A 13,804-nucleotide genomic window follows, 5' to 3' on the forward strand; every position below is an offset into this window, starting at 1 on the left:
TAGCGGGGATGGCCGAATTCCCAGTGCTGTGCCAGGGGAATAATTGACTGTACTGGGCAAATGATGGGAGATCGTTGTACTCTGACAGGGAAGCATATGCCTCTCTCACTCATAACCACTGGAAATGGAAAATGGTGTGTACTCACTGAAACAAGTAATACGAGGAAGAGACTGTTCCATCAGTTCATTTGAAGAACACAAGTGATTAATGGGTGTCAGCACCGGTATTTTCTCCTAGCACAAAGAGTGCCTGCATGCTCTTCGTTATGAGGAGCTCAGGGTTGCAAACTGGTGTGTGGGGTGCATTTTCTGGAAGCTGAAGGCTGGCAATTGCTGAGAAGAAAACTGCAGCTGAAAATATTGAATTTCTTTAGATCCCTGGGCAGACCTGCAGGTATAATAATTGATCACAGAACATTGTAGACTCGTCTGAGATGTGCAGAGATGAGGCAGGAAAAGGCACCGTTTCTCAGAAGCCTCACTCTGCCTCTCTCTCTCCATCACGCTGTTTGCATAGCATCTGCTGCCCTGGGTTTTTCAAGCATCTCCCACATCTCTGACCATTGTATGACAGCTATTGTCAGATGATGACTGTCACTTGAGGCTCGTCTTTGTGTCTGTCTGCATGTGTGTTTTGTTAATACTGCAGTGTTTTAGGTGAGTCCTGTGATACAGACACACCCTTATTTTCCTCTTACAGAACCAATACGGTATTTTGTACACTCATTAAGAACCGGGATTTTTTTGTAGGAATTAAGAAGCTTTTTGCTTAAGGCTCAGTGACCTGAAAGTAATATTGTGCACTGAGTAGTTCAGCAAGTTCCAAGAGTCTTGTAGGAAGCAACATTGCTGCTCTCCTAGTAACAGGATAATAATCCAAAATAAAGATCCCGTACCACTGTAGGAAATGAGTGTGATATTTATTCCTTACATGTTGCAACTCTGAGTAGTGAGATCTTGCACAGAAGCACCATCTTCTGATTTCTGACCCGAGTCGGGGTGGGGGTAGGTACTAGCCTCCTCATGAAAGAGGAGCACGATAATCCTATAAACGGTTGGGACACACTTGTACATCATTTGAATGAGACTGTGTCAGTCAGCAGGTAAGCAGTTTTGTAATAGAAAAGAAGCTGGTTTTGCGGGAGCTGCCCTGCAGTCCCACCACTTGGAGCAGGTGTTGCGATAAGATAATGGTCTCTTGTAGTAACCCTTGTGAATCACAATCCTTGAGGAAAAAGTAGGGACAAGCCCTTCAAATTGGGTTTCAAAAGCATATAAAGAGTTGACCTTACAGAGGTAGTTCAAGGAATAACCTAATCTTTCTGTCCCATATCCTCCCCTCGTGTACAAAAACTTGCCTGAAATTGAAAGGAGGAGGGGGGGCACCTTGTAAAGGCGATGTTGCTACCAAATAAAGAGACCGGTGTCCCCACAAAATCATTTTACTACCTCTCTCTGCAATCTGCAGAGGATTACAGGTTTGCAGCACGTTTATGTCTGGCTGAGACCAAGGAGGGTTTGCTGCAAAATGGTTATAACTGTAGAATCAAGGCATAAACAACAGCACCAAAGTAGAAAGCCTCACAATCCTAATGAATTGAGTGGAAGAAATGATGCATCTTAAAGACAATGTTGCTTGAAGAAAACATATTTTCTGCTGGGTTTTTTTTCCTGTTATTAACCTGTAGAAAACTCATGTACACTCACAGACTTGCCTTCTGCGAAACCAACATAATTTTAACAATTAAAGACTGAAGTGTGGACTTCTAAGATGATCCCTTATGACCTACACTTTATTAGATTTATGTTACCTTTTGATATGTTCTATTTGCTGGAAGCCCCAGCATCCTATCATTATGATTCAAACAGGCTTTGCTCTCCGCTCACAAATAATTGATGCTCCCTTTGCACAAAGCATAGTTTTCAGCTGATAAGCAGCAGGGTAATTGGCACCTTCACAGGATATTAGGCAGAAAAAAAAAGCATCACACTTAGCAGACAGGAAGCAGACAGGAGAGGGTAACCAAATAATTGTGGTAGTGTAAGCAGGGCTAAATGCTACTTGACAAGTTCTGTATGTTTGCACTTCCTGTAGTAAATATTAAGATTTGTATTTATCAGCAGAGGCGTGGGGAGTGTAGTGGGGGGGAGCCTTTGTGACACGAACGTTTGTGAGAGGGGGTTCGTTGCTGGCAGTGTCTCTACTGAATACACTCCACTCATTTAAAGCCAAGGTGCAGTTTTAAACACTGCTACATGAAGCATCTCTGCAGTCCCATGTTAGCTAGTGGGTGTGACATAATTAACAGCGCTGTCATATCAGATAGGTGGCTCTGGATAACGCTAAATTGCAATGGATTCCTGCGCAGCAGTGTTATACGTCATGGCTTCAGGCTTGCAGCCTTAAAAAAAAAATTAGATATATTTGAGGGAGCCAAGGAATGCTTTCAAGTCTAAAATCTTTCTCCATTTGAAGCAGATAAAAAGCTTCTTGGCTGCAGCCACTGGCAGTGTCGCTGTGTCTCTCAAAATATTTTTAGTTTGTTTGACTTTACAGTGCTATTCTGGTATGACTTTTGTGGTGTCCAGAAGCTAATAGCTATACATTTCTTTTGAAATTATCCTTTCGCATTCGGCCGTGTACCTGTTCAGGCTAAAACCATCGAACAAGTGAGTCATATCAAATGTGCGATCTCATCAAATTTGGCTTCTTAGGCGTTGGCTGGTATTTTTAACAAGTGTGGAATTTCTCATCGGTAATTGTGTTTTCTTTCTTTTCTTTGTATAGATTATGTCCTTTATAGTAAATGTATTGGTGCATCTTGAATCTTGCAAGTCATTCAAATACTTCACACGGAGGACATTTGAAATGTGTATAAACAGAAATGTCAAAAATAAGTGTAACTATGTAATGCCATGCAGTATTTCTAGCAAAAACATTTCTGTTTACTAAGATCCACTTTTATTAGCTGCTATTTACAAGTTCCTTATGTGCCATGGAAGTGTGTGAGAGGAGGAAAATGTTATGTTAACAATATAATTTGTCAATAAACTAGATTGTATTTTCCAGGCATAGGCCAATTCTTAACATTTAATAGTTACTAAAACATCCCTTTGAATCTCTGCGGAGCACAAATATATATGTACAAGGTTTAGTTATTACTATAGGGTTGCAAAAGCTGTGACGGTGTATTTTATTGGATAAGAATAAAGAGTTTCAGGGAAAATAAGACCCATCACGTTATACAACAGCTCGTTCCCAAGACAAGCACTTGTGTCTGTCCTGATGATGGTGTTGCTGTATTTGTTTTCCAATTACATCTTGAGTGAACTCAATAGAGCACAAAGCATGATGGGAGAAATCACCTTTCACTGCAATTACTGCTGAGGGTCTGCCCAGAAATAGGTGAAGAAACACTGTTACTTACCATCTTTACTTGATTTCTGAGTACATTCCTTGGTACTTGTGCCAGAATATGAACCTGCAGCAGAAGGAGCCACCTCAAAGAGCTCTGTTGGGTTTGGTCCTATTTCGCACTTGCATGCACAGCAATTACACCAGAGAAGAGGATTGATTTCTCCAACCAATTATGCTTAAACATGCAAAGCGTGTTATTGAACTACATTGTTGTTATGTAGAACACTGTGCTTGTGTGGTACGCTGCTTTCTACCGCTGCTAATTATGAAATGAGTTCTTGCTGCCTTCACAATGGAGCGACAGCGTAAGTCTGAGTGACACACATAGGGAGGCAGCGCGTGATAGCTCTTCATATACCATAGAGTTTGGGTAATTATGGCAGTGTGTGTCTCACTGTGGTACCAAAAGAAAAATCAAAGAGATTTAATATCAAAGAGAATTAGCACTTCAAGAGGTCATAAATTTGTTATAATATCAAATCTCACTGACTTTTTATTCTGTCCATTTAACATCTCCAGAAATAACAGTCTGTTTTGAATCATAGAGCAAATGTTCATTTTATTCTCTTCTAGGCAGAAAAATAAATACTGGTTTTATTGGAGAATACTCTCATTTGCTTTTTTAATATTATGACAATTAAGGTTTCTTTTAGAGTTATGGAGTGTCTAATATAATTCTAGAACCTTATATTCCATTTTTTATGTTTTATTTGACCGCTTTATTGTGATCAACACTGTTGGCCTGTTATGGTCTGTTGTACCTCGCCCATTTGTGTATATGTTTATCCTGTTTATGTGTGCAGAAGGGCCTTTAGTTCAGAGCAGCTTCCGACATTGCCCAGGTGCTACACCGTATAGGTATCACCCTCGCAGCTTTTAACAACCCAGCTGCTGCATAACTATGTTTCTGCAGCTCTGATTTCGCAGACTCTACCGGCATTAGCCCATGGAAAGCCTTGCTGCTGTAGAGCATCAGGCCATGGCAAGAGGATCTGGAGCTGAACTCCTGCTGAAACCACGCCAATGGTTCCCTGTGATCTGCTCCTCCAGAGCCTGCTCGTGTCCCAACTGCACTCTGAGGAATATAAGGCTCCTATAATATTCCTTAAAGATCCCTGGAGTCTGGAGGGCTTACTGCAGCGTTTAGAGAAATAAACCCTTCCTGGATTAATCTCAATCTGCTCTGCCCTTTCAGAGCAACAGCCTTTTACTTAGTGACATTTATTCACACTTAGTCCGTCCTCCTCCCGAGGCTCTACTTTACAAAAGTGACATCTACACAGAAAAACTTTTAGCATTTCCTTTGATGGGGAATCCAGGGTACCTCCCCTCCAGCTGGATCGAGGAAACAAAGCATCCAAGTCATCAGATCCAGAGTGAGATGAGTTTCCCCCAATCCCTGCAGCCACGATTTATCTGTTTCTACCAGACGCTTTTCAGCAACATAAGCCAGTGCTGGAGTAACAGCAGGATGAACACATGCAATGTTTTCTTTTCTGTCTTGTTGAATTGAGTGTTCGGAAGGAGAGACAAAGCCTAGATTGCACCCGGATTTTTGCCTCTAATTCGCAGCATGTTCATGTTGGTGGCAAGCAAGAAGTCTTTTAAACTATATGCTCTGGTGTGTTACATTAGGAGGAGGGCTTAAAATACAGCCCTGTGCTCTTGGTCATTGCCGCAGATGTAACTCTACATTAAGAGACTGTACTCTAATAAAAGAAGTATCACTTTTCCTTGCACAGGACATTAACCCTACGTTGCTCAGACAAATAAAGCTATAAATTAATGTGTAAACTTAGTTAACAATAATCCTATCCCGCCTAAGAAAGAAAAATCTACTTGAGACAGGACAGTGGCATCTGCCTTGGACAACTGAGGTTGAAGTTACAGCCTCTAGTAACGTCCAGCCTTGCAGCACTCCTCTTTGCTGTGGGCAGAGCAAGGGCCTTTCGCCTTGAGGAACTGCGGGTTGCAAGGCCCACAGGTCTAAAAAGTCTCTGTGCTTTGTCATCCTGTTCCTGCTGCGGCTGCTGTTTTAGGCAGTCTTTTGCTGGCAGGGATCTGAGTCATGGTATATATTGCAGCTGGAGTCCACAAGCAGCTTCCTAATCTAGTAAAAGTGACAAGGTACTTAGCAGTTTTACAGATGCTCATTTGTAGGTTGCGCCTTTTTCCCCCTGTATTCTGAGTGTGAATTAACAAAATACTTTCAATGCCAAGATGACAATTTGGCATCCTTGATATGATGTGCATTATTGGAACAAGGGAAGGCAGAGCCTGCCTGTTTAGATCAAGAGTACACTTAAGAGGATACTTATTGCTCTTTCAAAGTCATCATTAGGCTCAATTAGTATTTGTTAAGTGGTTTGAGATTTTTAGGTGTGGAGTAGTATGTTATTTACCTACTATTGCCATTTATATTGTATAACCATTTGTATGGTAATAGAGAGGAGGAGCGATCTTGTGGTTGAAGCAGAAGCTGCGGAATCGGGAGATGTGGCTCCATGTCACAACTCTGCCAAAGATTCTTTTTTTTTCCTGACAAGGCATTTAATCTGTGTCTCAGTTCTTCAGCTATAAAATGGGAATAATAATGGTGCCTAGTTCCCAGCTTTTGCTTGTCTTATTATTGATGACTGCATTCTCTTTGGGGGTTAGACTTTCCCTTGCTTAAAGGCTTAACACAAAGAGATCCTAATCTCAGCTACTTTAATACAAATAACAGCTACAAAAAATAGCGCTATTACTACCTGGGCATCAGCATGACTTGTGACATCAATATCATGCTGACAAGCTCCTTACCTCTCAGGATTTGCTTTGCCCATCTCTGCTCCTAATCCTAATGCATTCAGTCCTGCTGGTGTGGAAAAACATCTTCATGGTTAATACTCCTCCCTCATGAAAGGAACATTACTCTGGTTTTCTGCCTATCTCTGCTTGTCAGGATGAGTTGCTGGCGTTCTATCCTGCGTACATCATTGCTTAGTTGTTCTACTCGAGGAAACCTTTAGTTAGTCCTGGCATTTATTTCTCTGACCTGTGCATTTTTAGAGGTTTGCCTCTCTTGAAAAATGCAACCGCCTCTTTTCACTTCTAAGCATTCGCTGGGACATCTTTCCTTAATGTATCTGATGCTACCAGCTCCTTTTTCTTCTCTCCTTTCACTCATCATCTTTAACAGGTTTACACAGGCCCTTCCTCTGACAGCAGAATCAAAACAGCAACAATATCACCATCGCACTTATCTGTTTTTTCAGGGCAGAGTTCTTGAAGCTCTCTGTTGAGAAAACTACAAGATCTTTCCTGGAGCTTCTTGAGGATCATATGCCCTATGATAACCCCACAATGATGCCACCATCTCTGAGTGACTGGGTACCCGGGCTGCAGAGAAGCTTCTGGACAATTTCCGTGATTGCAAACCTACTCTCACTGGACCAGTGACCTGTAGGATTTCAGAAAGGTCTGTTTGGTCTACAGCATCGTCTACAGGCAATACGTATCCTGCCCGAATACAGGGATACAGGCTGTAGTACTCACATCTAGTAGCAGGATAGTTCTCTTCTATAACCCTCGTTAGCAAGGGAATGAAATACACATTTATTCAGGAGTGGATTTGGCTAGTGAGGCTAATGCACTAAATGACAGTGAAGTCCACCTACCAGAATATATGTTAGAGAGTCTTAAAAAAATCTGAAATAATAGAAATGAAAGCTACCATTAAAGAAAATTTAGGGCCAGGTTAAATGCTTTTATGATGGGTAGAAGTATCATAAATTAAAGTATTTCATACTGTTTATTACAGTTTCAGCCAAAGGAAATAATAAATGCAGTGACTGGCTGATTAAAAAATATCCTATTATTGGCTAAATTATTAGTGGACAGTGACCCTAATTAACAAAGTAATAAACCTGAAGATTTGCTTATGATGCAGCTGTTGAGACACCATATGCTTCAGGTAAACTTTGCCCTGAAAAGGAGCCCAAGGTTCCTGGAAGAAACAAACCAAACAAAAAATTGGTTGGTGAAAGTCACTGGATTACTGGAATTGATGCTGCATTGTAGGTTTTAGACCATAATTGTCCTGTAAATTTATGGCTTAGGTAATAAGAAAACAACATAGTTCCCACATATCACAGCAATGAAATGTGGAGGTCAGATAACCAAGTTCATAGCCAAGCATCGGTTCCCTTGTTCTGGAAATAAGACTGACTTCTCTGCTTTTCTTCATTCCACCTTGCAGTTCAGCAGATGAGTACACAAAAATTCTTAATTATTGCCTTGATAAAATACCTTTACAAGGCATTTTTGAAGGGAAAGATAAAAAACTACTCTAGTAACACAGTTCAGTGGATCAATCTGCTTTGCACCTAGTATTCCTTTTGGAGATGTCCCTCTTGGAATCACCCTTTTGGCTGTCACTTCTTTGCTGAGGTATTTCATTTTAGCTCGCAGCCATCTAGGTGATTGTTGCATGGTCTGTGCCATGTTTAGAACAACTGAACCCTTCCCTAATTATGCTACCTTCGGGTTTTTTTCAGTAACTCATCCTGAAAAATCCAGAGGAATCTTAAGCTCTAAGCATACATTCTGGGAATTTTAGAAAAGCCCAAAAGCGACCTCTGGATTTATTGATGCATTTTATCTTTAGAAATAATGACAAACTTTAATTATTTGTGCATGTTTATAGATTCAAGTAAAGGGATGATTAATTTAATCATGCTTACATGTCCAGCTATCTGATTTGCATGTTTAATCTGGTCATCAGATGTCTAAGGGCTATAAAGTGCTCCTGTACTTACTCTGGGTGCCAAACTGATGAGTAAAATTAAGGTCATTTTCCAACATCAGGCCTAATTATGTGCAGGATGGCCTTAAGGCAGCAAAATTAATCTTGTACGTTCAGTGGGGCAAAATGAAGAGCACCAAACCAGAGGGCCGTCTTCCTCTTTATATGATTTGTTTTACCACAAAATAATGTGCAATTCCCTGGTTCTCTTTGCCTTCCCAGCTGCTTGGGGAGAAAACAGTTATCAAACAGCTTGCTGTATGGATATTTATATGTATTTTTATTAGCTGTCTTGTTGTTTGGAATTCTTCCTGCTCAAAAATGATGAGGAAAAAGAAAGGCTTTTTAATTTGAGCACTGTTTGCAGCTGGGGATCTCCTACATCTCTGGATCCTGAGCCAAATTTCAGTGACGCTTTTGGGAATTTTCTAACTCCTTGGGAGTGGTTTTGTAATAAGCTGTCGGTGGCCTAAACCCATAGCATAAAATGCCTTAGCCAAAAGTTAGACTTGGGGACAGAAATTCACAATTTTACTGTTCACAAAATTACTGATAAATGTGAAGGTTTTTAAGGCAAACTCTTTTGAATATGGGTGAGACCTTATCGGTAAAATAATCATGTGGTGTTCCCCCCCACAAACATACCCTATCAAAAAATCATCAAAAGAAACCCCTTCCTTGGCAAAAATCCCTGCTTCCCATAATGCCATCTGACACTGCTTGTCCTGGGAAATTTTTACTGTTACTGCTGCTGTGATTAGTCAAAGGAATTGCCATAAAATATACATGAATTATGGTCAGCACTCACCCTGAAGATTTCGGGCTGTGATCAAACATGAAGGCTGTGTGTAATACATTTTATTGGTTTCAGGACCTTGTGCTAGAGGAGGGGTGTACCTGCTGTACCCTCCATTAACACTACTGGCATGACTGGAATCTTATCCTGTATTTCTCACCCCTGCTACCTAAGGCTCTATTTCCTGCTAAAATTTAAAGGCAACCGAGCATCATCTTCTCCATCATCTGTGCGCGTATCTGTATATAAGTATAATAATGTTTGCAAAGCTTTCATGCACTTCCTCCCTCTGCTACCTCCTTCTCCAGTGATTCAGTCACTTCATATTGTAATACTTTGTTGACTATTGATTTTTGGTTAAGGTTGGAGCCCAGTACAACTGTATGAACATTCGTTGGCTTTAATTTGATGTTATGCTGCTGCCTTCCATTCCATATTGACAGGCATCCTCTTATTTTCAGATTGGTGTCCATTCACTGATGAACGCGCACTAGGGGGATCATGACCTTTTCTCTTATCTGGACAGCTCTTGGCTTCATGAACATTTTTTGCTGCAGGGTGTTATTAACAACAGGGTGATAGAACAAAGAAATGAAGCAATGGGAAGCACGTCAATGTATGAAATTTGCTTTATTAGGATTCCCCTGAGGCCAGAGCAGTCCCTAATTACAGAGGTGTTACATCCCTTCTTGGAATAACAAACTATATTTTTAGCAGTAATGAGAGCGTGATTTTGAAATCACTGTGTGGTCATCCTCCCACTGTACAGATGCTTGTTAATTCACTTTTTCCCAGATACTGATTCTGAGAAAAGCATACAACAAAAGAAAAGCTAAATATCAGTGAAATTGCCTACTACCAAATGAACAAATCAGCGTATATTTCAACGTATGTATTTCAAATTTTGAGCTTTTCTGCAATTCTATTGCGCTATGTAGGAATGCATTGTAATTTGTAAAATAACCCCGTTTGTTAACACACTTATATGGAGACAAGGCCACAATGTATAAGTGATGAGAATCCATCCAAATCTCTCGTAGCATCTGCGTGCTCTGTTTAGATGAATACTGGGAAGTTTCTTTGACTATAGCAATCTTGTATGAGCATGCCTGGGAGATGAGCTGGAATACTGAATTCCCAAGAATAGGTCTTAGCTGATAATTCTCAGATTCTTCATTCCATCTTGATGGGAATTGTTTCCAGAATATCCTATTTTAATCTTCTTTTGGTCCTCCTGCTCCAAGAGTTCTGAAACACACCAAAGCTAAAACGAAAAACAACCAAAATATATTTGTTATGCTTTGACATACAACCCATACAGAGCTTAAAAAGAAGAAGAACCAAAATATGCTTGTTCTGCATAGACATACAACCCATACAGATATTAAAAATAGCATAAGCTCAGCAGAGCACATCTTAGCTTGCGCGTGCCGGACATGCGCCTATGACAGATGAGACCAAGAGGCCCCATCGCAAAAAATGTAGCCTGCTGATGACCTAAATAATCAGCCCTTTGCTACTGCCACAGTTTCTGACCTCTTATGCCTGACAGATTGGCCTTTCTCAAGACTCTTACTTTACAGATCTATAAACAAATGCAGGCAATCAAAAGCAAACAAATGAAAAAAAAAGCCACCCAAACCACAGGAGACAACGTGAGCAATTCACCTACTTGAACGCTCCTTGAAACTTTAACTGCTCTCTTCTTGCCGGTCCTGCTTTGTCTCTTCCATGTTACTGTGTGTGAGGCAGTGCTGTGCGTAACAGAGGCACAAAACTGAAAATAGCCGTGGTGGTTTTGAACTGAATGGGCTTTGACCAGCTTTAGCGTCTTTGGTGGGGTAGGGATCAGATTCATGCCAGTGTATCCCATTGCCCTCTGTTGGGCTCATCCAGTAGTACTCCCTGTATCAAACAACTTCGGCTGTTGGCAAAAGTGATTCATGTTCAGAGCAGGTGCCGTGTGGGCTGGGTTTCAGGGCTAAATGGGTGTGATGGGTGGTAAAATTACAGCTCTGGTTTAATCTGATTTTAAAGGTATTTCTTTGTTTAAAATCAAAAAATAAAAAAAAAATCTTCTGGCAAAGACCTTTCAAAGATCTAGATTACATCAGGAATTACTGAAATATTCCATTTTCCTGCCATTCTCTCTTTCATCTGCTGTTAATTACCGTGTTTGTTTTTTTTTTAAATAATAACAAAACACAAACCTTGAATTGATAAGAAGTTTTATGTGTTCCTAACTGCATTGTAAATTGAGACTTATACTGTCTCTTCTTCAGCCCATAAATGCTTTTTCTCAATAATAAACAGATCATAAACAGTGGAAGCACTCCCACGTGTTTGAAAATTGTGATGGCAATGCTCATCGCTGCTTTGTAAACATAATCAAGCATCCACCCAGCCAGAGAAGGAGAGAGAATAATTTTGAGTAAGTAGGGTCCTCAGTTGGGTTAAGGGACAGGAATTTCTCTGCCTGGCTTAATGTATGCTTATTTATACAATACAAAAAAGTTTTGCAAGGTGAGATCCTAGTGACCTCACTTCAAACTCCACACGAGAACAGGGTGAGCCTCTCTCCTAGGAAGTGCCAAGGGTGACTCCCTGCCTTCTCCCAGCTCCCCAGGGAGCTGCCCGTGTGTCACCATCACACCTTCCTCGCTGCTTTAGAATAGGTTCCTTTTCTAGTATATCCTGGCGTTTTGAACAAAAAGTATTTGGGGGGAAAAAAAAAAAAGGTTTGCTCACCCTAGCATTTTTTTAAATGGGAGAAAAAAGAATCTTAGGGTCGGTTTTGTTACCTGATTCAACTTGGAGTGTCCAAGAGGGATTCACATGTGCAAGCATTGCTCTGTGCTCATTTGCCTTTTTAAGGACTCTTGTGGTTTTTTATGTGTGCTTTGTACTTCACCACTCAGGATTGCATTACGGGCATTTCCCTCTCTCTGACAATAATTCAGTCAGCCAAACACAAATCAAATGAAACACTTAAGCGCCTCGTTCCCTTTTAAATGAAAAATGATACCGATGAAAATATTTGGCTTTAGCCCTTTTCTGCCCCAGAAGCTCCTTCTAGTGTCTTTTACCTCTCCCCGAATAGTTGTTTATTGAATATTAAGCTCCCCTTTCCCTGAAGACCAAAGGATCCACATTCACACTTCACCAGCAGTGCTGTGATTCAGTAATGAGGATGAAATGCTCTCAGAATCCTGTGCTCATTGAAAGGCTGAAGCTAACCAATCTACTTCATAAGAAGATGACTTTGTTTAGCCGAGAAATATCTCTTTGCTGAGCTTCTAAAGCCCATCCTAACTACTAGAGAGAATGCTAATTGAAAGATGAGGGTGTAATTGCACTAGACAAGTAATTTTTATTGAGTAATTTTTCAGTGTTAGGTGGGCAGAAACGGTGGAGTTTCCTATTAGTGTTAAGGAAAGATGCACAGCTGAATCCCAGAACCTGATAATGAAAGTTTTCCTCTTTATTGTAACACTCGAAACACATGAAGCACCTCTGCAGTTAAATTGCGAGTAAATGCTTTCCCTTTTTAGATGGCTGACAAATTTACAAAGCATTTTTTCCCTCAAGTAGATATCTTTGTGCGCTGTGTACCTGTGAACACAGCATTCGCTGGCATCCTTCAAAGTAGGGAGAGAAAACCACACATACTCACGTGCTGAAAAAGCGCCTTAGGTGGCTGATCTTTCAGATAAAAGGAGTGGTTCTTGCACTAAAAGGGAAGGCGGCAGAGTATGTACAGCATCTTCTGTTGTAGCATGCCTGTATTATGTCATGAAAGGAAAATGGAGAAGGCAAGGGAAAGAGAGCAACGCTTCAGAGTAAGGTGGTTTTCTTACTTTTGGAGGAATAGTGTGACTTAAAAGCAAATTCTGAAGGCCCTTGTATTTAAAACCATTTGGTAGCAAGACTATACTGGAGCCAAGGATATGCTCAAATCTATCATCTATTTTACCACAATTCAGTCCAGCTTATTAAAGCAGCAATGCCTAAGACAGCAGGCTCAAAATTTGCAATAGGACATTTATCTTGTCTTGTAATAACCACACAAACATGGGAAGTTCCCACTTTCTAGTGTAATAGTTAACTCTATCAGCAGGGGTGTATTTAATGTCTGCATTTAAAACAAAAGCCCTCATAAACGCGGAGAGAATTGTGTCCTGCTCAGGCAATGGACACTCTCGGCTAAGGCAAAGAGCTGAAAAGCAGATGTTCTCCTTTTCCGAGTGCTGGTAAGTCATGCAGTGGTGAACTGGGAACATGAGGAGGTGGGATTCATGGTTTGGATAGGCAGAGGGGACCAGGTGGGACACTTGGATTCTGTCTGAGATAACATCATGGCAGGGCTTGTGGGGTTCAGAAATGCTGCAGTACGCAGCAGTGTCCTTGCCCAGGTGGGTCCCGCTGACAGACTATGTCGAGTGAAATCACCATCCTGGGCATCACTCACCTGGAGAAGGAAGATACTTCAGGTTTTCATGAATTGTATGCGACTGAGGAAGGAACAGAAACATGTTTATTCCTTAGATGTTACACAAGTTGTTTCAGCAGGGAGAGTGAAATTGCCAGAATAAGAATAGTCAGGTAACCAGAAGATAATGTTTCCCCTCAGTCAGAAATAGCCATAGGAACTACAATGAGTACAGCTGTCAGGGGGGGCTAAAAATAGCACTGAGCCCACTAACATTATATTGAAATATTGGCTCAGCACTGATTAACTCTCTCTGCTTCTTCCCACCAAGTATTGAGCCGTTGCAGCTCCGGTGTCTTCCCCAGCCTCACAGCA

The 13,804-nt window shown here is 40.9% G+C and overlaps 1 long non-coding RNA gene across 1 annotated transcript; it reads right to left on the reverse strand.

The window, feature by feature from the left end:
* Positions 1-9,724: 9,724 nt before the first annotated feature.
* LOC128853333 (uncharacterized) lies at positions 9,725-13,036 on the reverse strand. The gene is made up of 3 exons (XR_008451796.1): positions 12,674-13,036; positions 10,673-10,924; positions 9,725-10,264 (listed from the first exon to the last, which is right to left on the reverse strand). It is a non-coding gene; the product is annotated as an uncharacterized LOC128853333 (long non-coding RNA).
* Positions 13,037-13,804: the final 768 nt, after the last annotated feature.

This window comes from Cuculus canorus, chromosome 12 (genome assembly GCF_017976375.1).
Source record: "Cuculus canorus isolate bCucCan1 chromosome 12, bCucCan1.pri, whole genome shotgun sequence".
In the NCBI taxonomy this organism is placed as follows: Eukaryota; Metazoa; Chordata; class Aves; order Cuculiformes; family Cuculidae; genus Cuculus; species Cuculus canorus.